Source organism: Notothenia rossii (genome assembly GCF_949606895.1).
Source record: "Notothenia rossii genome assembly, chromosome: 6".
Taxonomy (NCBI): domain Eukaryota; kingdom Metazoa; phylum Chordata; class Actinopteri; order Perciformes; family Nototheniidae; genus Notothenia; species Notothenia rossii.
The window spans coordinates 35,161,907-35,189,326 of record NC_136909.1 but is presented as its reverse complement, the minus strand read 5'-3'; the positions used below and the strand labels follow the sequence as shown (position 1 = coordinate 35,189,326).

The following is a 27,420-nucleotide window of genomic DNA, read 5'->3' as shown; positions in this document are numbered from 1 at the left end:
TGTTTTTTTTACATGGCATTAATGAAATACGTGTTAATCACATGGGGTTTCATTTAGCAAACGGGATTTCTAGAACCTTCTACATTCAAGCTTTTCTGGAAGTTTATGGTCACCTTTATATTATCTTCTCTTGTCAACATCTATTTCGACTATTTTTATGTATTAAATACACCAAAGGTCCTAAACATTCAATACAATAGAAATGTATTGTTTGTTAGAGGACAGGCGCTTACCCAGAGCCAAAAAATAAACTCTTTAACTATAATGACACCCAAGGGACAAGTAGGTTGATGCTAAAATGCAAAAACTCCTTCTATCACCTCAGGAACATCGCCAAACTCCGCCCCTCACTCACTCTGTTTGACGCGGAAAAGCTAGTCCACGCCTTTGTCTCCTCAAGGCTGGACTACTGCAATGCCTAATCGGGATCCCTAAGAAAAGCATCCAGAGGCTCCAGTACATCCAGAACAGCGCTGCTAGGATCCTGATGAGGGTGCGCAAATATGATCATATCACCCCCATCCTGAAATCACTACACTGGCTCCCCGTGGAATTGAGGATCGAATTCAAGGTCTCCGTCCTCACACACCAGTGTATCTATGGAACAGCCCCTCCATACCTCAAGGAACTCCTCACCCCCCTTACCTCCGTGCGGACCACCCGCTCCAGCAACTCAAACCTCCTCAAACCCCCGAGGACTAAGCTCCGTACCATGGGAGACCGGGCCTTCTGCTCGGCTGCCCCCAGTCTGTGGAACGCTCTCCCCGACCACATGAGAGCATCACAGACCGTGGAGGTTTTTAAAAAAGGCCTCAAAACCCACCTCTTCAATAGAGCCTTTCCCTAGACCTTTTATTTATTTATTATCACCCTTTTATCTTATTTTATTCTTTTTACTTATTTATTTGTATTTATTGCTTTTTATTCTTTTTACGATGTTAGCACTTCGGGATTTGATTGCAAATATGAAGTGCTTTATAAATTAAAGCCATTATTATTATTATTCAAATCAATACTTTATATACAAGCAATGGATTAAAAATAATTAAAGGGATTGCCCCAAAGTCAAAAACCCATACAGTGGAGTTTATAACGATTCCTTAATTTCCCTTACAATCTTCAAATGTCTTTAAGCCTTACCAGCCTTTTACTTTTCAGTTTCATGTAGTCTCATTGCACATGTTTTAAGCTGGCATTGGTTTGCATTAATTTAAGAGAAAAAGCTCTGAACAATAACTGTACAAACGTGTCCAACTCAAAGCAACAGCTAATGATCAGCAGCTCCAACGGGTACAGTATGTCTAGAGTCAGTGCCGATTATAAACAAAGCAAATACTTTTTTTTGCCAATACGAGGACAGATATACCCTTAATATGTCATTAATATCACTTTTACTGTCTCTTCATTTTGGTTTTCCCTGCTTCATTATGACTTACTTTTTCATTATTATGACTAACTATCAGAGCGCTCTTGGTGGTGGAGCTGTGTGCTGGCCAGCGGTCCAGAGAAACAAAGTCATGAGATACAAAGTGAAAATATTGAGATGGCAAGCCGTTATTTTGGAAATAAGATAAGATAAGATGGACCTTTATTAATACCAGTGGGAAAATGCAGTAATTTAACAGCAACAGGGTAAGAATGAAAAACAGGACAGCACAGATTCACACAGATTAATAAGATTAAAGATAAAATCAAAGATAAAAATAAAAATGATAAAAAACTATGAAATAAGAGATGAATTAAAATGAACATATTTGTTGGGTCATATACATATTCGATATATTTACATGAATGTGTGCAGTGTGTATTTTATGTCCAGTAATTGTGTCAGATTGTTGACCCCTTGTTGTGCAGCCTGATGGCTACAGGCACAAAGGACTGTCCAAGGCGCTTGGTGCTGTGCCGAGGAGGGATGAGTCTGTGGCTGAAATCATGATAAATATCATCATAATAATGACACTGTAATTCAAGTCATAATAATGAAAGAAAAAGCGAAAAATAATATTGTAAGTAAAATACAATCAAATAGTAAGTCATACAAATAAGATACTAAGTCAAATTTAGATAGTAACAATAAGGAGATACCAAGTGATAATAATGTCTTACAGGATACATTTTTTCCTCCCAGTGGTGAAAATGGGCTTCCATACTAACAAGCCAACTTGCTAGCTTACAGCAAACGGTTGCTTATTTTCACACCCAGTTGAAATATATGAACATTGGCATTCATCTAGAGCAGCGGTTCGCAACCTTTTTCAACTCAGGGCCCACTTAAGAATCACATTTTTCTTCGCGGCCCACATTCAACCATAAACAATACGATGGCTAAATAAAGTTTTGATTGGTCAATTCAGAACATGTGACACGTTGTAAATCCAGTAGAACAGACCGCTGTCAAGGACTTTAATGACCGTTGCTAAGGAGGATCGAGAAAGAGAAAGGAAAAGAGGTTAAAATAAAGAAAAATCTTAATGAAAACGTTTCCACACAAAACATAATGCTTGGCAAATTATTTTGGCGGCAAATATTGAATTTACATTCAGTTAATAAATATAACTATTCTTCTGGCTAAAATAAATATTTTTAAAAGTCAATCAAGGAGTCATCTTAATTTAAGGTGTTTGAAGAGTAGATAAAAAATGCAATTTATTTTGAAAAAAATTATTGCCTCTAACCTGCAAGTTGCTCTTTAAATGTGTGATGATCTTGACCTATAGAAGGCATGTGTGACCTGACCTCAGTAGTCAGTAGTCTATTAGAATAAGGTTGAAGGTATTTTCTTTGGTAGGCCTATATGCAGTAACATTAGATAACCAGCAGATGGAGGTGAGCATACAAGGGAAATAAGCGAATAGCTCAATCCTATTAAAACTGAGGACTTTGTCACAACAAGGGTCAATAAGCATTATGTGTTTTATATTTAAGTCAATTCGTTAATCTATATTTGGAAAGAATACGAGCAACCCTTTCACCAAGAGGCCCTTATTCTTTCAACAGACTAATTGCACTGCAATGGAGACCTGTTCAAAGTGATAGTAATAATATCTTTATCCTGCATAAACCACAAAGCTACATAACAACAGGATTTAACAGGGTATGCTTCTTAACATTGTCCAGTCCACAAAAAAGTCAAACATAATCGTGCTTCATGTAAAGCACTTTTCCATCATCACATTTTCTTTTTTCATATTTTGTTTAGAAAAAGTAATTGGCTTTTATACTTTTTTATGCGCAATGTGAAAATTGCACAAGGTCTTATAATTTTGTTTTATTATTTTTTATTTGGTATTTCTTCATACTACCATGTATTTTATGTGCATCACTCGTACTAAATATAATTGTATTTATTGTTTTTACTTTTTTATTATATTGTATTATTGGATATGAGCCGGTGTTGTCATCTCTTCAAACTCTCTTGTCTGGTGTTTGTATATTTTGCTTGTACTAAATATATAAAAAGCACTTTGAAGCCAACCGCAACAACTGCATCTGAAATAAATTAGTAGAATAACCGGGTTCACAACATAATTTAGCTATTTCTTCATTAAATCTAAATGAGAACCGAGTTTACTACCAGGTACGTTTACACATATATGGAATTTGTTTTGTTGTATGGTGGTGCAACTAGAAAATCATGAGAAAATAAGTTTTAAGAGAAGGTTAAAAATATATCGAGTATAAAAAGAAAATATGTTAACAATAACAAAGTATAAAGACAAGTATTTACACCGAATTGAAATATACACACAAAAAAAGGTAGTAAAGTAAATATATGACAATATACTGTCAAACTGCAGTATTTTATATTTTAAATTGGAGGGCTGTGCAGAAATGTGTGCAGATAAGTGCAAAATATATTCAGAGAGATGAACATGACTAACAGTTTAAAAAAAAAGAAGCAATATGTTGTTCACATGGTGTGCATTAATGTAATGCATAATATTTGTGGGGTGGGTAAATGCCACCCTGGCCGAGTTGACTAGTGAGTGGCAGAGGTCCCACCCCAGGGTTAGATAATCCCGTCTGGGCCCACACTGTGACCTCAGGATGACGCTCCTCCCCGACCCAGCCCCTCTGCGATGCACCGCCGTGTCTGCCCTGCAGTCTCACAGAGACAACAATATTCCCACACGTCAAGGACTAGCAGAGCCACCAGCTCGGTTTATCTCCAGCTGCGTCTGATGCTTTGTGTCGAAAGTACACCTACTGTCAATGTCAACCAACTGCGGCAAGGTGAGTGTATTTATTGTGGGGTTTTTGGTAAGCGTTGGCTGCAAAGAGACGGAGGAAAAAGGAGAACAAATGCTAGGTTGGGCAGCATCGCTTCGGAGGCTGAAAAAGGATGCCTCGGTCGGTCATAGCGGTAAACACGCAGCCTCGCCTTTCAACCGATATGTTCCGCTCCTAAGTGCCATGTCGTCTTTAAACAGATAGTCGTTAAGAGGAAGCATGATGATAGCTTGTTTTTTGGCGTTGTGTTTTTTTTTAACGCATTGGCACAAAGCGGACGGTAATGGGTTAACACGTCAACGTTGTTTCATCGTGTATACGGGTTAAAAGGCTGGATGAAAATTATAAAATTGTAAACAATCTTTATTATTTTATGATTAACTGGACTTGTTCAACGTTGCCACACCAGCGGCCTGTACCCTAAATGTTATCACCATATTGCCCCGATATCAATGGAAACAACAGCGGTAGACAAAAAGTTACATTTGAAAGAGTAGAGCAACATGACTTCCGGTTACATTTTGCAAAAATAAAAGCATGGTGGTTGGAAAATGCTTCAATCATAGTTTAGGGTTAAAAAGAATATGATAAAAATGTGACAGCAAACTCAAAATCACTTGGTTTACAAATGAATAATCAATATGAATGTTTATTGCTTTACATACGTTCATTTCAATAAAATAAGGTGCAAAAGGAAAGTAAAACATATTACAGGGTAAAAAAACACTGTCCAAATTATATTGGCATCTTTAAAAAACAAAAACAATAATCTGTTTTTACAGTGAGTCAGATGCTAATAACGCAATGACAAACAATAATAATAAAAAAAGAGAAAGTAAAAAAGGAAGGCCATAAAATATAAAAAAAAGTTAAAGGCAATTACTATTACAGAAAATAATCCATGTTATAAAATATAATCTTTGCCATATAATGAGAAGGGCCTTGATGTAGTTAATAGTGTCTATTTGCAGCTATAGTGTTGTTGGCCATACATATATTACTCTTTTGAAAGCCTTTTTTCTAGTGGATTCTCCAGAGCTTTTATTTTGAAGGGCAGACTGACTTCCTGATCAATTGTGGTTAATATATGTAGATTAGTATTTTTAATTTTGATTGTGCATTACATACACTACGGTTGAGAATAGTCTAATAGCTTAAACAGCAATAATATTTCATTAACCATACAGAATAACCTGTAAGTCTTGCTACTTAAATAAATCAAAATGAAATAGATCCTCTTTGGGAATCATCATAGGCATCATGCCATTTTCCATTAGGGACTTGCAGTGTTTACTGCTCTCAGTGACATACTGTTAATATAGTGATGTGTTTATAAGGACTGTTATCAGCAATAAGATGATTGTCTATTTAACATTAGACAATATAAAATAAGAACCCACACAGATACAACATGAAGGTTAATTTAGTTCAGTAGTTGATTTACTTACCTACAGTACCTGACTAGTAAATACAACCCAATAGGAACAACTTCAATCCAATCGAAGGCTATCCTCCTGTTATCCAAACTCTTTTTGACAACCTGCTTTCTTCTGTAATCATTATGTCGCAGATATGGGTAGCTGTTTTTATGATTAAATCATACTAAAAAAGCACTTTATCTGTATTGTAAGTGCAATAAAGGTTGTGGGTAACATAATTGTACCAATAGTAGAAGTAGACTTTGTCATTTTGTGGAATAAGGGCTTGGCATATCAAGTTTAGACGGTTAAGAATAATAATAATTTTCTCTGATTATCTAACTGGTAGGGGTGCACCGAATGGGAAATTCTTGGCTGAAACCGATACCGAAAATAGGAAACAGTTGGCCGAAAACCAAAGGCCGAAAATGATTAATAGAAATATATATATATATATATATATATTTATATATATATATTAGGGCCGGGACTCGATTAAAAAAAATAATCTAATTAATTACAGGCTTTGTAATTAATTAATCGCAATTAATCGCATTTTTAATCACATATAAATATTTGACCTGAGAACAGTGAAAAGCAATTTTTTTCACATGGATTTTAGTATACCATTGAATAATGACTGAATACATAAGCTTAAGCAACAAAACATTGTTTATTTTTTTCAAGGTGGTACTTAACCAAGACCAACAGAAAAGTGCAATTTTTGCCATAAAGTGTAGCAATAGCATATTTAGGAATATAGTACATTTCAGAGATTCAGGTAGCCTATAGGTAGGGAGACCTTCTGTAAACTATAACACTTTGTTTTTTAAGTAAAACACAATACTTTCAAGTACATTCAGAACATTGGAAACCCTGACTATTAGAAAACATCTCTCTGTTGCTTCAAAGGCCATAACAGACTTTGTTGATTTACCAACAGTTGATTTAAAAAATCTAATACATTTCAGTCCAACTCTCTCAATAACCTTGGCCAAAACAATAAACAGTTCAACATAAAGTGCCAGTTGCACCAACAACATAATAAATAGTTCAACATAAAGTGTACTGTACCATTTAAAATAAAATAAAAAAGTGCCAGTGATTGACCTCAATCCCTCGTATTCTTCCAATATCCTGATGAAAAATAAAATCTCTCTGTTGCATAGGCCACTGTTTGATCAACGCGAATTGGGTGTGGGTCCTTGTACTCCGAGTCGGGCTAACGTCCACGCTAGCTTCCACGCTAGCTGCTATATGTTTTGCATTGAGGTGATACTTGAGGCTTGATGTGCTGCGGTGATATGCAAATTTCTTTTTGCATAATTTGCAAACAACCTTGCTCTTATCGACGCTTCCATCCGTCCGTTTTTTAAAACAAAAATGTCCAATCCACCTGGCCAACCAAAGCGGTCTCATCAGCTTCTTCGTTCGACTATTGTTCACTGTGGTTTGTTGTTGTCTGAAGTCATGAACGTTAGTTGGTGCTCCAGTATAATCGGTACCCCTGAAACTCATCCAGTGAGAAACGTTCCGCGGTACAAAAATAAGTGCGATTAAAATGCGTTAATGTTTTTAACGCGTTAATTTTTGTGTAATTAATTAATCTTAATTAATGCGTTAAAGTCCCGGCCCTAATATATATATATATAATGTATACATTTTTTACCAATGTTGTTCAGCTACCTGATTATGGAAAAAGACATGATTATGGAAAAACTTAACTTAACTTAACTTAACTTAACTTAACTTAACTTAACTTAACTTAACTTAACTTAACTTAACTTAAAGAGCATCTTGCAGGTTTTTTTTTTTTCTACATTTATGCTTAAACTTGCTTGAAAATTACAATTAAAAAAAGTGAATGCAGGATTTGATATGTTTTACGAGACATAAGGGCAGGAATTCAGAGGGAAAGGAGCAATTTTGAGCTCTGCTCTTAAAAACTGCTTTTTTTTAAGGTCATACATCAAACGCGTCATATTACATCACACAGGGGACACATCTCTGCTCTCTGACCGCGGGTATAGTAGAGTTGCGTTGAGTAGAGCGGTTCTGTTTTAAGGAGCTGGTATTTTTCGGTAGCTTTACATTGTATTTCACCATTTGTAATCATGGTGCAGTATTGTGTTTGTGCAGGTTGCACAAATACCAGCCTGTCAGGACATCGAGTCCACAGTTAAAAGGACCGGAGCTAGCCTTCGTTCCTGGGTGCGTTGTGCATCCACCTCCCTGCAGCACATACTCTCCACAGCTTTATCAGGAAACCGTATTACTTCTCTCTCCCACCCCCCTTCGCTGCTCTCTCTCTCTCCTCTCCGGTACACGGCACCGTAAGGCATAGTGTGGAGTTGCATTAAGTAACGCTGTGGTGGCTGTACTGCTCCAGCCGTCTCCTTTGTGTTTGTTTGTTTCCCCCTGTCTGTGTTGTTTGTGTGTGCGTAGTGGCTGTCTCTCCTGGCTCCCGGCTCAACCTCCACTCACCTGCTGCAATCAGCTGTGCACCCTCCCCGACTACACACCTGCTTTCCATCAAGCCATTTACAACGACATATCAACGGAGGCTCCACAACCTTTCTCCGCTAGATCGTCAAGTATCAGCCGTATCTCGCGTCTCTCCTCCGGTACGCAGCACCTTAGTGTGGAGTTGCATTAGGTAACGCGAGATACGGCTGATACTTGCGCATTAGTTTCTGTTATGGATCAGTATCAACAGTCCTGCCAGTAACGTTACTATATTATCAATGCTACTTTAGTTATAGCCTGATATATGATAGCTAACTTTACAATGTTGTGATGTGACGTTAGCTAACATTCTGTAGCTAACGCCGGTCACTTACCAAGATAGCTGCCCAGTTCTCCACTGGTTCTCCTCACACCACAGCTCAATTTCTCTCCGATGGCCGTTATTTCTTCTAATCCTTGGCTGCTCCTGGTCTCTTGGACGCCTAGCAGGCTCATAATTATAAGGTTGTGGTCCGTCATATGCATTCGAATATTCATGTTCAACTTCATCTGTGTCTAAACTAGCATTGGGATCCATGTTTATTAATACGTTACACCGGCCGCTCTCCCCCTTGTGTCCCCCGTGTTACGTCACACGCGGGAGGTCACGTGCCGAGGCTTTTTTATGCGGAAGTGAACATTTCTTACAAAAACGACGCCAGATGTCACCGTAGTGTATATTTCTGTATATTTTTTTGAAAATCTAGTGTATTGATCATTTTCCTACACATTTATTCACAGGTGTCTTTAACCTGGAAGTTGTTCTTTAACTTAACTTAAATCATAATTAAAAAAACATTTATTCAGCACTTTTGAATGCATACAGTACATTAATTCCAAGTCAAGTGCATTTTCTTTTCTCTGTAGGATAACTACAACAAAGTGCATTCAGAACAAAGCCAAGGTGCTTTCAAACTGCATAAACATCTAGGCCAGTAGGCCTTCAACAAAATAGTGTAAATAAAGAATGTAACAGCCAGGCCTTCAACAACAAAAAATGCACCTATAAGTTTGGTAACCTAACGTTTTGTTGTGATGACGTAATTAAAACGCGGCGACAAGCACGGCGCGCGACCATGCTCGCGGCTGGCTCACAGCCAACATGTCTGCCGCTTGGAGATATTTCAAAATATCAGAGAAAGAGGCGCGGATTGCGATTTGTAAAACGTGTTCAGCTGACATTTCTCGAGGGAGTCCTTATAATCACTTCTCTAAAAAGGTAACACATTTTAAATATAGTTAGACATATTAAAGGATAATATGAATATTATTAATAAGCATTATATTTTTATAGCACCTTTTATACAAGAATTGTAGCCAAACTCACTTCACAGCATTTCAATAGAAAAATTAGTATAAAGTGACAGGATAAAAGCAATGTAGAGGAGCTCCAGCTACATTTCAACACATATATCCACTAAAATTAATGCATGAAGACTTGTGACTCTGACTTGACTTGGACTCTTCTTGGGTGACTCGGACTTGGACTCGGACTCAAACACAGGTAATGATGACTCGGACTTGACTCGGACACTAGGACTCGAACACAGGTAATGATGACTCAGGCTCGACTCGGACACTCCTTGGGTGACTCGGACTTGGACTCGACTCCGACTCTCCCTAGGTAACTCGGACTCGAAAAGTGGGGACTCAAGAGTGACTTGGACTCGTGAATTGGTGACTTGACTACAACACTGCTGGACAGCAACCATTCAGAACATCTCAGTATGTCAAGCTTGTTAGGTACAGTAATAGGACTGAACGATTAATCGATTTTAAATCGAAATCGCGATTTGAAATGATGCGATCATCAAATCGCAAAGCCTGCGATTTTTTTTCTTGTGTGTCAGTCATCCACACCAATCAGAAGTACTGTGCTCCACATGCAGCCATTGTTAACCAATCAGAAGTGGACCATGATAGAAGGTGATAGACAGATTCATCCAATCACCTGACAAGTATTTTTGAAATACTTTTCCAAATGGCTTCCAATGGAGCTTTCCTAGATGGTTTGGTGAAACAAACCATCTGAGTCAGGTTAGTAATGCTCCATCACATGTTTTACATCTATTGAAGGGTGTTTTACATCTATTAAAGGGTGAGTCTTAAACTAAAGCTTGACTTTAAAGCAACCCAACGGAAGTTTCATGTAAGTTCAGTTCTTTCACCCGTAGCTCGGGCTGCGGGGGTGCTAGAGACGGGAGCACGTTGATACGACCTTCCTAGCCGGAGATATGGCCGCATTTTACAATAAACTTCCGTTGGGTCGCTTAAAAACAAATATCGCGAATCGCAATCGCAATATCTGTCAGAAAAATCGCAATTAGATTGTTTCCCCAAATCGTGAAGCCCTATACAGTAACTTATTTAAGGTATTCTGTCATGAACAGTGTCAAACAATTTTGACGAGCTTGTGATGGTAGAAGAATGTCATTGGATCACAAAAATCATTAGGATTAATTGCCTAGGGACCATAAATGTCGGTACAAACTTTCATGGCAATCATTTACATCGCTGTTGAGATATTTCACTCTGGAGGGAACTACCGACAAGTACCACCCATAAAGATAGGTGCTAGCTTGCCTAAAAAGAGATTAGCAGTGGATAATATATGCCTTTTTTTCCTACTTTATTCATAATGGTTAATTTGTGTTGAAAAAAAAGTATTGAAGCAAGACAGGTGGCACTGAATGTATTGCAAACTGATGTCCAGGTCCTCGATGACGCAGGGAAATGTAAAGCCTTTTTGATCCCCAGCAAGATGCTACCATACCTTTGCCCCCTTCGGAGTTAAAAAGTCAGGGCCACAAAGAACACATGACCGCTGAAGCTAGAAGGGATTCAGTTTCTTATAAATAACTATATCTTCACCGGCAAATGACTACACTGATGTTGAGCCATTAGTGGAATCGATTTCTATCATCCAACAACATTTTTGATACATTTCAGGCAAACATTTCAGGATTTACTTTGGTGGGAAATCTGCTGACTAATAATGACTTATTCAGTAACTAAAAACAACATAATGATTATTTTCTACTCAGTGGTTGCGTTAGACTTTTTCGCTGCCCGTCATTTGGCGGACAGGATCGTAACATTTCGGTCATAATCCATTATTACCCGTCGGGTCCTGGGGGGCTGAGAGCACGCTCGTGAACTGTTAGCGCCGGTGTTATGCCGGTGTTATGCGTGCCCACCGAGATATGCATGCACCCCGCGGGAGCGCGCAGTGTAAAGCAAAAACTGCCAGACATTTCAATGATTTGTACGGAAAAGTACGGTTTGGAATTGTTATCATTTCCTTTTTGGAGGGCATGCATAACACGGCATAACACCGGAGTCATGACACATAGGTCAATCCCCTTGAACTAGTGTTGTGTTCTCAGCGAGCTTAAGACAGACGCATTACCTTGATCCAAGCTTTCTTACAGTTTAGCAATGGTGTCACTCTTCACCCGTTTCTCTGCTTGAATTTGAGGAGCTTATAGATGCTTGTGTAACAGTCTGTCGGTGTGCTGCCAGGAGTGTTAGCTTTCATCCAGGCACAGCATAGAAAATGTGGCAGGCAGAAGCATTTGGATTAAAATGCAAATAAGGATATCTCCAGCATATTAGCTCAATTGTACCAAGACATTTTGCACAAATGCAGAAAACTGCAAGTTTGCGGCAAACTTTATTCATTTTTAACCATCACTGAAGACTTTTTGTAAAGCACCTTGAATTGCCATGTTTCGCTATGGTGCTATTTAAATAAACTTGCCATGTCTTGCTTTATATATTAGCTGTGTATATTTTAATAATAATCTTAGTTCTATAAATATATTTAAATGCAATCTTTTTGAAAAATCTTGCTGCAAAACAAATTTCATTTTCAAAAACTGGAAAACATAATCATGTTTCACTCATTAATTCACTCTTTCTTTAAAAAAAAGTATTCGATGTTACAGCTTTATTCAACATAATTTAATTAATTTAAAGCACATTGTATTATCTCAATCATTAGGATGGGTGAAACAGAGGACACATGTGGATTAATTGGGAGAAAAGTATAACTTCTGTTGCACAGTACACAGCTATGTGCAAGACACCATGAAGCAAATATCTTATTCTAAAGCTTCAGTTCTCTTCTTCCAGCCCTCTCTCCCTCTCTTTGCTGACTCTTTTCTTTCTCCCTCTTTCTCTGATCCATTTCAAACCACCTCTCACTCTTTCCAGCCCTCTTTCGATCCATCCTGCATTCCCCTCATCCCTCCCATCCCCCATCGACTTCACTAAATCCCTTCTCCCCTTGTCTCTCTGCTTTTCTTCCATCCTCTGTGTGTACTGCAGTGTATACGTCTTTCCTCAGCCCACTTTTGCGTCTCTTAACATTTTGCTCTCTCCTTCCATCTCTCTTCCAAGATGGACTGCAGATACATACTTCCAGAAAACAGCATGAGGGATCAATAGGGAGCATAAGAGGTCTGATGCGTTGCTCAATGGCAATAAATGCTTTTAACACAGGAATAGAGGTTGAGATTTTGGATCCACAGAGTAACAAAAGCATTATTTGTCTAAGTATTGTGTAACGAAAATGCCATATAACATTATATTACATGTCATTTAGCTGATGCTTTTATCCAATGCGACCCATACACCTCAATACCAATGAACATTGAGGTTAAGCATCTTGCTCAAGGACCCTTCGACGTGTCGACTGCAGTGGCTAGGGATTAAACCACTGACCCTCTGATTGCTAGACCCCATTTAACAAGGGGCCACAACCAAATGAGTCTAATATTATAACTGAAAAAACATGCTATTTCATTGTTTATGTGCCTGTCTCTTGTGACTGTAGTATTTCAGCCATTATTAATCCCATTTCCATCCATCTTCAAAAAGCTTATCTGGAGTCAGGTCGCAGAGGAAGCTTGTTCTGCTCCCAGCCCACATCTAGGCCATGGTTCTCTGCATGAAACCAATGGACAGTTTATTCCGAGTAGGGAATGCTTCCTTACCCCAGGTGAAGGAGTTCAAGTATCTTAGGTTCTTGTTCTCGAGTGGGGGGACAATGGAGCATGAGACGGGCCGGATAAAGGGAGCAGCGGGAGCTGTATTGCAGTAGCTTTTAATGCCATGTTGTGAGAAATATATATATATAATATAATGTAATATGTAATGTAAAAATAGCTGAGCCAGAGGGCAAAGCTCTCAAACCGGTCCATCCTCATTCCTACTCTTACCTATACTCATGAAGGGGGCTCATGAACGAAATAACGAGATTGCGGATACAAGTGACCTAAATGAGTTTCCTCTGGAGGGAGGCTGGCATCTCCCTTAGGGATAAGGTGGGAAGTTCAATCATCCGGGAGGTACTCGGAGTGGAGCCGCTGATCCTTTGCATAGAAAGGAGCCAGTTGAGGTGGTTCGGGCACCAAGTGTGGTGCCAGCTGGCCTCTTCCCTAGGGAGGTGTTCCAGGCACGTCCAGCTGGGAGGTGGTAGGAGTTACATTTAAAACAATTTAGTGTTTAATGATTACATTAATAGTATATACATATATTCATGTAAAGGAAATGATAAAAGTGGATAATACGGTAATCAATATTATAATATTTGAAGGTTATTTCAACTTTAATTAAATAATATGCGTTTACTGCAACATAAGCCCAAACTCTTTGTGCAGCAATCAATAACAACTTCAATGCTTATTTTTTTTATTTGGCATGATGACTTATTATTGTGTCACATTAGAAAATCTACAGTTCAAAGTAGCAACACTTATGATGGTTCTGTTTCATTTAGCCGATACACCCAGAACAAAGGCTGTCGAACCAGCAAACATGAATGGATTACAGTCAGTGCTGCAAAAGGGATTTTCATCAATTGTTCATCTATTGACATTTTTTCTAATCAATAGATAAGTAATTTAAGGTAAAAGAAAATGTTTGAAAATATATATAATGGGTAAAAAAGCATAGCGTATTTGAGAAGCTTCAACCAGATAGTGTATGCTGGTTTTTCTTATTAAACGGCCTGAACAATAAATCACTAATCCAATCAATTAATCAAGTCTAAGTTTTAATGTTTACCACAGGAAAGGTCTATCATTGGGTAAGTCTTGCCTTCTTCCTTTAAACTGAGTATTAGTCTCTCTATCAAGCTAAATGTTTCTGCCAATAATTCTGGAACTGCAAAGGCAGCAGAGAAGCCAACTAATGAGAAACCAGTAATGCATCCAGTTCACATTGAAGCTGGAGGAATTGATATTGTATGACTTTTTTTTAGGTATAATCAAAATACTGAAATGTGTTATACTTGCTGCAAAGTTGTTGCCTCATCCTAAATGTCTCAACCCTGATGTATAAAGCTAAACTACGAGTCAGGATTTAATAACGAGACTATTGTTCCATTTCAGCCAATAAAACAGTATATTGATCCTAGCAGTTCTCTGTGCTCTTTCACAGTTATTCAAATGAGCATGGATACAATAAGGTATAAAGAAACATAAATAGACAGTACAAGTACCTCAAAATTGGACATAAATTCTTGAATACATTTACTTTACAAAATGACTTGCATGCTATACTGCCCACACCCTAGAAAGCTAATGGCTGCCTTAAAATGAAAACATGAAGGGCCCTGATCGGTTCCCCAAGGAACTTCTACCCACTGTTAATTTTGTTGTTGAAAACTATGACTAAATGTTTGTCAACAACGCTTTTCTTCCATGACAGAGACAAGAAGACGTCAATTAACACCAACTGTGGCCATATAATTACGCAAAAGTGTTGACGGATATAATGGGCTAAAATGTAGTTTTAAAAGTAAGAAAATCTCCCATTTTATCTATTATAGGACAACAGCAGCACAACATAAGCAGTCAGAAAGATTCAAAGTAACTTACCTAAAATAAGTTAAGGTTAGCAATGGCAACAACAGGGCTTGGGAGAAAGAAACAAGCTGACATGTTGGCTAGACTAGATAGACTGAAACGCTCAATATTATCAGATGACTACAAATACAAAATGGCAAAGTATTTCGTTGAATGATCTTAGACTGAAATAGTTACGGTTTTCTTTAACCTGAATTCTTGGTAATTGAAACGTAACTTAAGAAAAGTGTTATTTAAAGAAAAATCACAATTTAAAGTTTTTTTTGTGATCAGTAATTAAGGATAATGCTTGACAATGTAGTTTCTGTAGAGATCTTTCCAACAGAGAGGTGTTTCATTTTGAACCCAGAACCTGTTGATGGTAAAATCCTTTGCTCAAGGGAACATCTATGCTACTTATTACTCAACTCAAGGAATTTAGTTGAATATCATTTGGTGAACACATTTTAATATTATTACTTTAATGTCATGGTTGCCAAAAATTATAGCATTAATGGCATCAGTGGGAATAAGATGGCCCAAGCACAAGTTGTACATTTGCTGCTTTTTTGTAGTTTTAAGAACTTAAATTACAGAAAGTTTAGGAAAAAAAATGCTTAATGAGTTAAATCCTTCAACATTTGACAACCTTCAAAACAAGCCAATCAAAGCGTTTAGGTGACATTTTTACTGTGTGCAGTCGCAGTTAACCAGTGTTGAAAAAGTCTATTCAGGGAAACCTGATAACACACAATGGGAACTGCATAATATCTGCATAAGGTAGATTTACAAATCAAAGATACTCAGAGATCCAATCTCAGAAAAAATATAGGAAACAAACACATGCAACTATGCACATCCGGCCCTTGGTTACATAATACAATCACAGAGCCACATTCCAAGATCGGGGAGAAGCAGCTGAACAAGGAGCAGGCATGCTGCGTGACACACTGAATCATTTGTGGTTTAAAAACATGTGCATGACCAGGATGTTCAGGCGTGTAATTCCAAGATGATTAGCTCAATGCACACAGGTCCCTGACTGGTGACGTACACGCCATTTTAAATCATTTATCAAGGAGTAATGCTAACATTCACTTATTCTGCATTGTCAAGATTTGCTTGGTGTGGATAGTAATTTAAAGATAACAACTTGAACTCCGGGAAGTTGTAAAATCCATTGTCCTTATTTTGCACAAACTGATCTGATTCAAATAATGAACAAGAAATAAAATGATAACGTAAATATTATCTGATTAATACAAATAAAAAATTTAACAATTTTTATTCAGTGAATCAAGACTGAAATAGTTACGGTTGTCTTTGCCCTGAATTTTAAATATAAAGCCATAGTTATGTACAATAGAACTGCATTTAATCATCAATTGTATTAATTAGTCCGTAATTCTAGATTGAATGGTTTACTCTTCAGTACAGAACTTCAATACTTGTTCAATAATGTCAAGCGCAGTTTCCCAGGGCAAAACTTAGATTTTTTTAGTCCAACCAAAAATATGAAAAAACAAATATATAATTAATTCAGATTTGTTACGAAAACTAAAAACTTGAATTTGCATACTTTATAATGTCTTAAAGGGAAAAATAAACAAGAAACGGTGGCAACTCCCTGTTTCTATGCTGTCTCCATTTTTGTCAATGATTTACATTTGAAGGGGCCCTATTATCAGGGGTGCACATAACTGGTACGCAGGTACGCATGCACGGCAACAATCTGAAATGCGTATCGTCACTTGTGTCACAAAGTGCATTTGCGTACCGACGTACTTGTGAAGCTTTTCCAGAAGGCGGTTTGATCGCCGGACGAAAGAGTCTGTCTCCGTGTGCACAGACAGGGCTGCTGTTAACGTCGGTCTGTACAACGGAATTGTGCCAAAACTACGTCAACCGGCTACGGAGGGAGACTCCCCCCCCCCTTCACTGGAGAACTGCTTTAAAACAGCTGATAACAACGTTCACGCTCTGTGGTAACGAAGTACTCCACTAGCCCCCCCCCCTCGACTTTCCTGAAGTACTCCACTAGCACCCCCCGTTGACGTTCGCGATACAGAGGGCTTCATCAAATAACCTTGAGTGGAGCCAGAAGTTGGAGTACCAAACACTGACTCCAGGTACTCATTTGAGTACCTCACTGAGAAAGTTATGTGCACCCCTGCATATTATGCTTTTCGGGGGTTTCCCTTTCCTGTAGTGTGTTATTTAGGATTTTGTGCATGTAAATGGTCTGCAAAGTCTAAAAATGTTTAAAGTTCCCCCAGGAGGGTCTCTCTCTCTCCCACACACTCCCCTGCCTGAAACACCTCCATTGGACTTCTTTGTTTACTTCTGCAACATAGTGGTATCACTATGTAACACTTGCGCTTTTATTGGGTAGCGCTCCAACACATTGTACGTAATAGATTAAGGGGCGGGACATCTCTAAGAAAACACAACAAATATAATATGGCCTCTTTAAGCTAAAGATTCAAACATAACTATTAACTTTCCTTAAAGTCAGTGACTCAGTGTGGGCCCTGGTGTTGATTTGGGGTAACATGTTGTGACCTTAAACGCCACTCTTAAGCCTGCTGATCTTCAAATATCTCCCTTGAGCTTGTCCTGTCTTTAATCTGTGAGTTCAATTAACTTCTGAAGGATTGAACTCCGGAATGGATGAAGATGTTTTTAGTAGGGATGCTCCGATTGCCAATATTGGGGCCGATCGCCGGAATCAGAATTTCCCATATAGGCCCCCCATGGGGATCTTCCATTTAAAGTGATGTTTAAAACTCAGTTAATTTGGCTCATTCACTGGCGCTTCCACAAACAACATAATTATTACATTCAAATGAAGTACATTATTCAAGTTTACATTAACTTTGGATAATAACACGGGAGAAATGAGCGGAAGCGCTCTCTTTTCCTCTCTCCCCCTCTCTCTCTCTCCTGACAGCCCGTCAGTATCTCATGCAGCTCACTGATCCAGTAATGAGTGACCCGACAGTGAGTAATAAATATATTTATAACTAGTTTAGCTTGCTCCAGAGGTAGATAAAATAGCGAAGTATGTTAGGTCTAACTCTTAGGGTGCGTTCACACCTGCCTTGTATAGTCCGGTTGAATCGAACCCTGGTGCGTTTAGCCGCTTGGTGCGGTTCATTTGGGTTGGTGTGAACGCAGTCCGCACCAAAACATAGGAAGCATAGTATTTACGTCTGAAGTGAACTAAACTAAACTGCTAAAATAGGTGGTGTCGGAGCGCTTACTTGCGAACTCTGGAGCGGTTCATTGCTGGTGTGAACGCAGTCCGCACCAAAACATAGGAAGCATAGTATTTACGTGTCACAAGAACGTAGATATCTTCAAAATCTTTAGCGAAAGAGTCTTTCAAGACATCCGTGGTTGTTTAGTTAAAGAGTGAAGCAGAATGAAGTGTTGAACAGTGTCGTGTAAAGTAAAAATTCTCCGTCAGCTACATAAAAGCAAGAACACCTGTCATCGGTGAAACGCCCCTCCTTACTGCAGAATGTCTCATTGTATGTGTTATAATATTTTTTAACGGACGTTGTCTGATTATATAATAATCTGCGTGGGCCGCTAGTGTCTGTTGATCTCCAGATTAACAGCAGCATGAGAATAACCTGCCGAAAGTGCCGATGCTCCATGGCGAAGGCTCCGGTAGAAATTGCCGGGATTTGCGTTTTTACCCCCTTAATGTCTGACCAATGGTTGAACAGCATTTCCGTGCACATGACTTGTGTCATGTATTTTACGTCATCATTTTACGCCATGTGATCGGCTCTCGCGATCGGCAAATTGAGAGATCATCGATCGGAGCATCTCTAGTTTTTAGTCGACATTAAACATCGAAATCCATTGTATTCAATTGTTATTTATCACATATTTATCAGGCATTTTCCAGTGTTTGTTTTTGCAGGAAATCTTAAATCATAATGTCTGGAATCGAGTAATATCTATAGTTTTTTCACCAACTACCAAGTAGAACCGAACCAGTTAGTAGGGATGCACCGAATATTTGGCCACCGAAAATTATCGGCCGAAAATGGTTAAAAAGGCCCTTTCGGCTTTTCGGGTTTTAGCTAGTGGTGCACGATAATTATCGGTCCGATATTAGGAATTATGACGTCATCCCGATAAACCCGATAAAAGTATTAATAGCCCCGATAATATACAATATATTTTTGGGGTAAAACAAAAGAAAAAATTCCTGCGGTGTGGGTGGATTGGGATGAGAGACGCTTGTTTTTCACTCGGCTCCTCCCGTTTTGCCGGGTCGCGGAGGTAGCAGTTCCAGCAGAGAGCCCCAAACTTTCTTTTCCCTGGCCACATCAACCAGCTCTGACTGGGGGATCCCAAGGCGCCCCCAGGCCAGCGAAGAGATATAATCCCTCCATCTTGTTCTAGGTCTACCCCTTGGTCTCTTCCCAGCTGGACGTGCCTGGAACACCTCCCTAGGGAGGCGCCCAAGTGGCATCCTAACTAGGTGCCCGAACCACCTCAACTGGCTCCTTTCGACGCGAAGGAGGAGCGGTTCAACTCCGAGTCCCTCCCGGATGACCGAGCTTCTCACCTTATCCCTAAGGGAGACACCAGCCACCCTGCGGAGAAAACCCATCTCGGCCGCTTGTACCCGCGATCTCGTTCTTTCGGTCATGACCCATCCTTCATGACCATAGGTGAGGGTAGGAACGAAAATGGCGCGGTAGACAGAGAGCTTTGCCTTCTGGCTCAGCTCCCTTTTCGTCACAACGGTGCGGTAAAGAGACTGCAGTACCGCTCCCGCTGCTCCGATTCTCCGACCCATCTCACGCTCCATTGTTCCCTCACTCGAGAACAAGACCCCGAGATACTTGAACTCCTTCACTTGGGGTAAGGACTCATTCCCTACTTGGAGTGGACAGTCCATCGGTTTCCTGCTGAGAACCATGGCCTCAGATTTGGAGGTGCTGATCCTCATCCCAGCCGCTTCACACTCGGTTGCGAACCGATCCAGTGAGTGCTGAAGGTCGCAGACCGATGAAGCCATCAGAACCACATCATCTGCAAAAAGCAGTGGTGCAATCCTTAGTCCACCGAACTGCAGACCCCCTCCCCCACGACTACGCCTCGAAATCCGATCCATGTATATTACAAACAGGATTGGTGACAAAGCGCAGCCCTGGCGGAGGCCAACCCTCACCTGAAATGGGTCCGACTTACTGCCGAGGACCCGGACACAGCTCTCGCTTTGGGAGTACAGAGATTGGATGGCCCTGAGTAGAGACCCCCTCACCCCATACTCCCGCAGCACCTCCCACAGTGACTCCCTGGGAACCCGGTCATACGCCTTCTCCAAGTCTACAAAACACATGTAGACTGGATAAGCATATTCCCAGGCCCCCTCCAGGATCCTTGCGAGAGTAAAAAGCTGATCCGTCGTTCCACGACCAGGACGGAATCCGCATTGTTCCTCCTCAATCTGAGGTTCGACAATCGGCCTGACCCTCCTTTCGAGTACCTTACAGTAAACTTTCGCGGAGAGGCTGAGTAGTGTGATGCCTCTGTAATTGGCACACACCCTCTGATCCCCCTTTTTAAAAAGGGGAACCACCACCCCGGTCTGCCACTCCTTCGGTACTGTTTCCGACTTCCACGCAACATTGATGAGACGTGTCAACCATGACAGTCCCTCAACACCCAGAGCCTTCAGCATTTCTGGGCGGATCTCATCCACCCCCGGGGCTTTGCCAGTGTGAAGTTGTTTGACGACCTCAGTGACCTCCCCCTGGGAGATTGGTGTCGATCCCCCGTCATACTCCAGCTCTGCCTCTAACATAGAGGGCGGAGTTGTCGGGTTCAGGAGTTCCTCAAAGTGCTCCTTCCAACGCCCTAACACTCCATCAGTTGAGGTCAACAACGTCCCATCCTTACTGTACACAGCTTGGATGGTTCCCTGCTTCCCCCTCCTGAGGTGTCGGACAGTTTTCCAGAACAACTTTGGTGCCACCCGAAAGTCTTTTTCCATGTCTTCTCCGAACTTCTCCCACACCCGCTGCTTTGCCTCGGCCACGGCTGAGGCTGCTGCCCTTCGGGCCTGTCGGTACCTTGCAACTGCCTCGGGATAACAAATCCCTGAAGGCCTCCTTCTTCAGTCGGACGGCTTCCCTGACCACCGGTGTCCACCAGGAGGTTCGAGGGTTACCGCCCCTTGAGGCACCTAGGACCTTGAAACCACAGCTCCCCGCCACGGCTTCGGCAATAGAGGCTTTGAACACCGACCACTCTGGTTCAATGTCCCCAACCTCCACAGGAATGCCCGAAAAGCTCCGCCGGAGGTGTGAGTTGAAGGCCTCCTGAACTTGGGCCTCCTCCAGACGTTCCCAGTTCACCCGAACTACACGTTTGGGCTTACCAGGTATATCCAGAGGCTTCCCCCGCCACTCGACCCAACTCACCACCAGATGGTGATCAGTTGACAACTCCGCCCCTCTCTACCCGAGTGTCCAAAACATACGGCCTCAGGTCCGATGATACGATAACGAAATCGATCATGGACCTTCTGCCTAGGGTGCTCTGGTACCACGTACACTTATGAGCATCCTTATGTTCGAACATGGTGTTTGTTATGGCCAATCCATGACTAGCACAGAAGTCCAGTAACAAACCACCACTCCGGTTCAGATCAGGGGGGCCGTTCCTCCCAATCACTCCCCTCCAAGTGTCTCCATCATTGCCCACATGTGCGTTGAAGTCTCCCAGCAAGATTAAAGAGTCCCCTTCAGGAGCCCCATACAGGACTCTTTCCAGGGTCTCCAAGAAGGCCGTATGAACTGCTGTTGGGTGCATAAGCACACACAACAGTCAGAGTTTTCCCCCCCATAACCCGCAGGCGTAGGGAGGCAACCCTCTCGTCCACTGGGGTAGACTCCAACAACGAAGCACCCAACCGGGGACTTGTGAGTATCCCCACACCCGCCCGGCGCCTCACACCTTGAGCAACTCCGGAGAAGAATAGAGTCCAACCCCTATCCAGAAGTAAGGTTCCAGAGCCGACGCTGTGCGTAGAGGTGAGCCCAACCAGATCCAACTGGTAACGCTCCACCTCCCGCACAAGCTCCGACTCCTTCCCCCCCAGAGAGGTGACGTTCCACGTCCCCAAAGCCAGCTTCTGTCGCCCGGGTCTGGTCCGTCGAGACCCTCTGCCTTCACTGCCACCCTTCTGGCAGCGCACCCGACCCCATCGCTGTTTCCCGTAGGTGGTGGGCCCGCGGGATGGAGAAGCGGAGGTGTTGCCCACGTCGCCTTTTCGGGCTGTGCCCGGCCGGGCTCCGTGGCAAGCCCGGCCACCAGAGGCTCGCCGACGAGTCCTCCTTCTGGGCCTGGCTCCAGAAGGGGACCCCGGGCTTCCTCCGGGCCGGGTATCCTCACTTCGTGTGTCGTCTTTCATGAGGTCTTGTGAACCAATCTTAGTCTGGCCCCTTGCCTGAGACCAATTTGCCATGGGAGACCCTACCAGGAACACAAGGTTCCAGACAACACAGCCCCCAGGTTCATCAGGGCACACAAACCTCTCTACCACGGTAAGGTGCTGGTTCTTCAGAGAGGTAGGTACCATTTTGCCAGTACTGTGGTATTAGTGGTTTAGGAAGAGGGGAGTTTTTCACAAATCCAGCGCTCCCTAACTCATGCCTGGCTGTGACGTAAATGGTGTGCGGCCGTGAAGCCAGGACAGTAAACAAACATGGCGTCGGTAGTATGGGACTATTTAAAAGTTTCAGAGTTAGATAGTTCGCTTGCTATTTGTATTAACAAATGCAATGCAGAAGTTCCACGAGGAGGGAAAAAGGCAACGAGCTATCATACTTCCAACCTGATTAGTCACCTGAAACATCGCCATCGCTACGATGGTGTGTTAAAAGCGTACGAAGACGAATAATTGAATAATGACTGAATACATAAGCTTAAGCAACAAAACATTGTTTATCTTTTTCAAGGTGGTACTTAACCAAGACCAACAGAAAAGTGTAATTTTTGCCATAAAGTGTAGCAATAGCATATTTAGGAATATAGTACATTTCAGAGATTCAGGTAGCCTATAGGTAGGTAGACCTTCTGTAAAGTATAAAACTTTGTTTTTTAAGTAAAACACAATACTTTCAAGTACATTCAGAACATTGGAAACCCTGACTATTAGAAAACATCTCTCTGATGCTTCAGAGGCCATAACAGACTTTGTTGATTTACCAACAGTTGATTTAAAAAATCTAATCAATTTCAGTCCAACTCTCTCAATAACCTTGGCCAAAACAATAAACAGTTCAACATAAAGTGCCAGTTGCACCAACAATGTAATAAATAGTTCAACATAAAGTGTACCATTTAAAATAAAATAAAAAAGTGCCAGTGATTGACCTCAATCCCTCGTATTCTTCCAATATCCTGATGAAAAATAAAATCTCTCTGTTGCATAGGCCACTGTTTGATCAACGCGAATTGGGTGTGGGTCCTTGTACTCCGAGTCGGGCTAACGTCCACGCTAGCTTCCACGCTAGCTGCTATATGTTTTGCATTGAGGTGATACTTGAGGCTTGATGTGCTGCGGTGATATGCAAATTTCTTTTTGCATAATTTGCAAACAACCGTGCTCTTATTGATGCTTCCATCCGTCCGTTTTTTAAAACAAAATGTCCCATCCACGGGGCCAACCAAAGCGGTCTCATCAGCTTCTTCGTTCATGTTTGACTATTGTTCACTGTGGTTTGTTGTTGTCTGAAGTCATGAACGTTAGTTGGTGCTTCAGTATAATCGGTACCCCTGAAACTCATCCAGTGAGAAACGTTCCGCGGTGCAAAAATAAGTGCGATTAAAATGCGTTAATTTTTGTGTAATTAATTAATCTTAATTAACGCGTTAAAGTCCCGGCCCTAATATATATATATTATATTATTATCGGTTATCGGTATCGGTATCGGTCTTGAGAAGCAGGAAGTTATCGGTATCGGTTTAAAAAAAACAATATCGTGCATCCCTAGTTTTAGCACAGAAAAAATATCACCGAATGTCAGAGAACACGGTTACGTTGATCATACTCCGCATATTTGTCCAGATGTTTTGATTTCAAGTGGTGGAGTAATCCCGAAGTGGTGAAAGTCTTTGCAGTTACACCCCCTCGAGAAATGTCTGCTGAACACGTTTTACAAATCGCAATCCGCGCCTCTCTCTCTGATATTTTGAAATATCTCCAAGCGGCAGACATGTTGGCTCTGAGCCAGCCGCGAGCATGGTCGCGCGCCGTGCTTGTCACGTTTTGATTACGTCATCACAACAACACGTTAGGTTACCAAACTTATAGGTGCATTTGTTGTTGTTGAAGGCCTGGCTGTTAGTCTTTATTTACACTATTTTGTTGTAGTCCTACTGGTCTAGATGTTTATGCAGGTTTAAAGCACCTTGGCTTTGTTGTAGTTATCCTACAGAGAAAAGAAAATGCACTTGACTTGGAATTAATGTACTGTATGCATTCAAAAGTGCTGAATAAATGTTTTATGGACCCATAATAGTGATTATTATTTAAGTTAAGTTAAAGAGCAACTTCCAGGTTAAAGACACCTGTGAATAAATGTGTAGGAAAATGATGAATACACTAGATTTTCAAAAAAATATACAGACATATACACTACAGTGACATCTGGCGTCGTTTTTGTAAGAAATGTTCACTTCCGCATAAAAAAGCCTCGGCAAATGACCTCCCGCGTGTGACGTAACACGGGGACACAAGGGGGAGAGCGGCCGGTGTAACGTATTAATAAACATGGATCCCAATGCTAGTTTCGACACAGAAGAAGTTGAACATGAATATTCGAATGCATATGACGGACCACAACCTTATAATTATGAGCCTGCTAGGCGTCCAAGAGACCAGGAGCAGCCAAGGATTAGAAGAAATAACGGCCATCGGAGAGAAATTGAGCTGTGGTGTGAGGAGAACCAGTGGAGAACTGGGCAGCTATCTTGGTGAGTGACCGGCGTTAGCTACAGAATGTTAGCTAACGTCACATCACAACATTGTAAAGTTAGCTATCATATATCAGGCTATAACTAAAGTAGCATTGATAATATAGTAACGTTACTGGCAGGACTGTTGATACTGATCCATAACAGAAACTAATGCGCAAGTATCAGCCGTATCTCGCGTTACCTAATGCAACTCCACACTACGGTGCTGTGTACCGGAGGAGAGACGCGAGATACGGCTGATACTTTACGATCTGGCGGAAAAAGGTTGTGGAGCCTCCGTTGATATGTCGTTGTAAATGGCTTGATGGAAAGCAGGTGTGTAGTCGGGGAGGGTGCACAGCTGATTGCAGCAGGTGAGTGGAGGTTGAGCTGGGAGCCAGGAGTGACAGCCACCACGCACACACAAACAACACAGAGAGGGGGAAACAAACAAACACAAAGGAGACGGCTGGAGCAGTACAGCCACCACAGCGTTACCTAATGCAACTCCACACTATGCCTTACGGTGCCGTGTACCGGAGGGGAGAGAGAAGCGAAGGGGGGGGGGGAGAGAGAAGTAATACGGTTTCCTGATAAAGCTGTGGAGAGTATGTGCTGCAGGGAGGTGGATGCACAACGCACCCAGGAACGAACGCTAGCTCCGGTCCTTTTTACTGTGGACTCGATGTCCTGACAGGCTGGTATTTGTGCAACCTGCACAAACACAATACTGCACCATGATTACAAATGGTGAAATACAATGTAAAACTACCGAAAAATACCAGCTCCTTAAAACACAACCGCTCTACTCAACGCAACTCTACTATACCCGCGGTCAGAGAGCGGAGATGTGTCCCCTGTGTGATGTAATATGACGCGTTTGACGTATGACCTTAAAAAAAAGCCGTTTTTAAGAGCAGAGCTCAAAATTGCTCCTTTCCCTCTGAATTCCTGTCCTTATGTCTCGTAAAACATATCAAATCCTGCATTCACTTTTTTAATTGTAATTTTCAAGCAAGTTTAAGCATAAATGTAGAAAAAATAAAAACCTGCTAGATGCTCTTTAAAGAATAACTGCTTAACAAATTGTGACTAGTCATACGGCAGGCAGTGATGTTAGACAAGCCAAATGTCCCCAGAAACCTCAAGGTTATTCAGCTCCAGCATTCCTCCTTTTAACCATCACACTTTTTTTGTCAGGCTTCATTTGACACTGTTGTGAGATGCTGAATGTGTGCAACAAACAAAGCTCTTTTCATTCGCTTAGCAGCAGCAAAAACGCACACACACACACACACACACACACACACACACACACACACACACACACACACACACACACACACACACACACACACACACACACACACACACACACACACACACACACACACACACACACACACACACACACACACACACACACACTTGGCCTGGAACTCAACAGACAGAGACATTACCACTGGTACAGGAGACCAGAGAGATACAGAGACTCTCTAACAGAGGTTCAATAAAAGTTAAATAATTTATAAAAGTTGAACCTATTTTATCATAAACAATACCCTAGGCTACACCATCATATTGATCAGGAAATAACAATAATTGCAACATAAAAAAAACACCAATGGCTGCAAGATCCCCCATCATTGAACATTTGTGTGTTTAAAAAAAACACTAGATATCAACATTAAATCTTTTGATGTTGTGTGAAGGTTCGATTTTCACCACCCCTTAATCACTATATTGCAGTTTTAAGCATGCAGTTACCAAATAATGTTCCTGTTGTATTTTTTATATCTATCTAACCAAGATGCCAGAAGCCTTTCGGCTGCAGATAACCAAAAATGCTCACTGCATGTCATGTCACATCTGCAATGTATTTTTAAACATGGTAGAACTTCGACACCTGTTAGTTCAAGTTATGTTCCGATTGCATAGCAGCACCAACATTTGAAGTTTGTTCAAAGAAAAAGAAATATCACAGAGATGGTAGAATAATGAGGTAATTTATGTGCTACTGCCTACATCAGGGTTCCCCAATTATATTTACCAAAGGGCCAATTTTTGTCAAGCATGACAAGCTAAGGGCCAAAATGTTATGTGTCACTAAAAGTAGTTTTACACTATGTGCAGATGTTACCTCTATTATAATTGTTGTAGTAGTGGCAGTAGTAATTAAACAAACCCTGTGTTGAGACTAAAGGAAAAATGCATCCTTGAAACAAAATTAGACTGAAATCAAACATTTATTAACAATAATAATAAATAAATACTTTAACAAATATAAATGATTTTGCTGTGGTCTGATGGGGCATAACAAAAATAAAAAACAACAGAGTGAACTCTGATCGAATAGTCAGACGGGTCCACATCCAATTCAGCAAACACTGTAACACATACACACTGGGAAAGACAGGAAGACA

General features: G+C 41.1%; 1 protein-coding gene across 4 annotated transcripts in view; it reads left to right on the top strand.

Annotated features, from left to right (window-relative positions):
* Window positions 1–4,060: 4,060 nt before the first annotated feature.
* Window positions 4,061–27,420, top strand: part of rusc2 (RUN and SH3 domain containing 2) — a 58,235-nt gene continuing 34,875 nt past the window's right edge. For all 4 annotated transcript variants that reach the window (XM_079688545.1, XM_079688544.1, XM_079688543.1 and 1 more), the window contains exon 1: window positions 4,061–4,233. The gene's annotated coding sequence lies outside the window, so the exon portion shown is untranslated. The remainder of the gene's footprint in view (window positions 4,234–27,420) is intronic.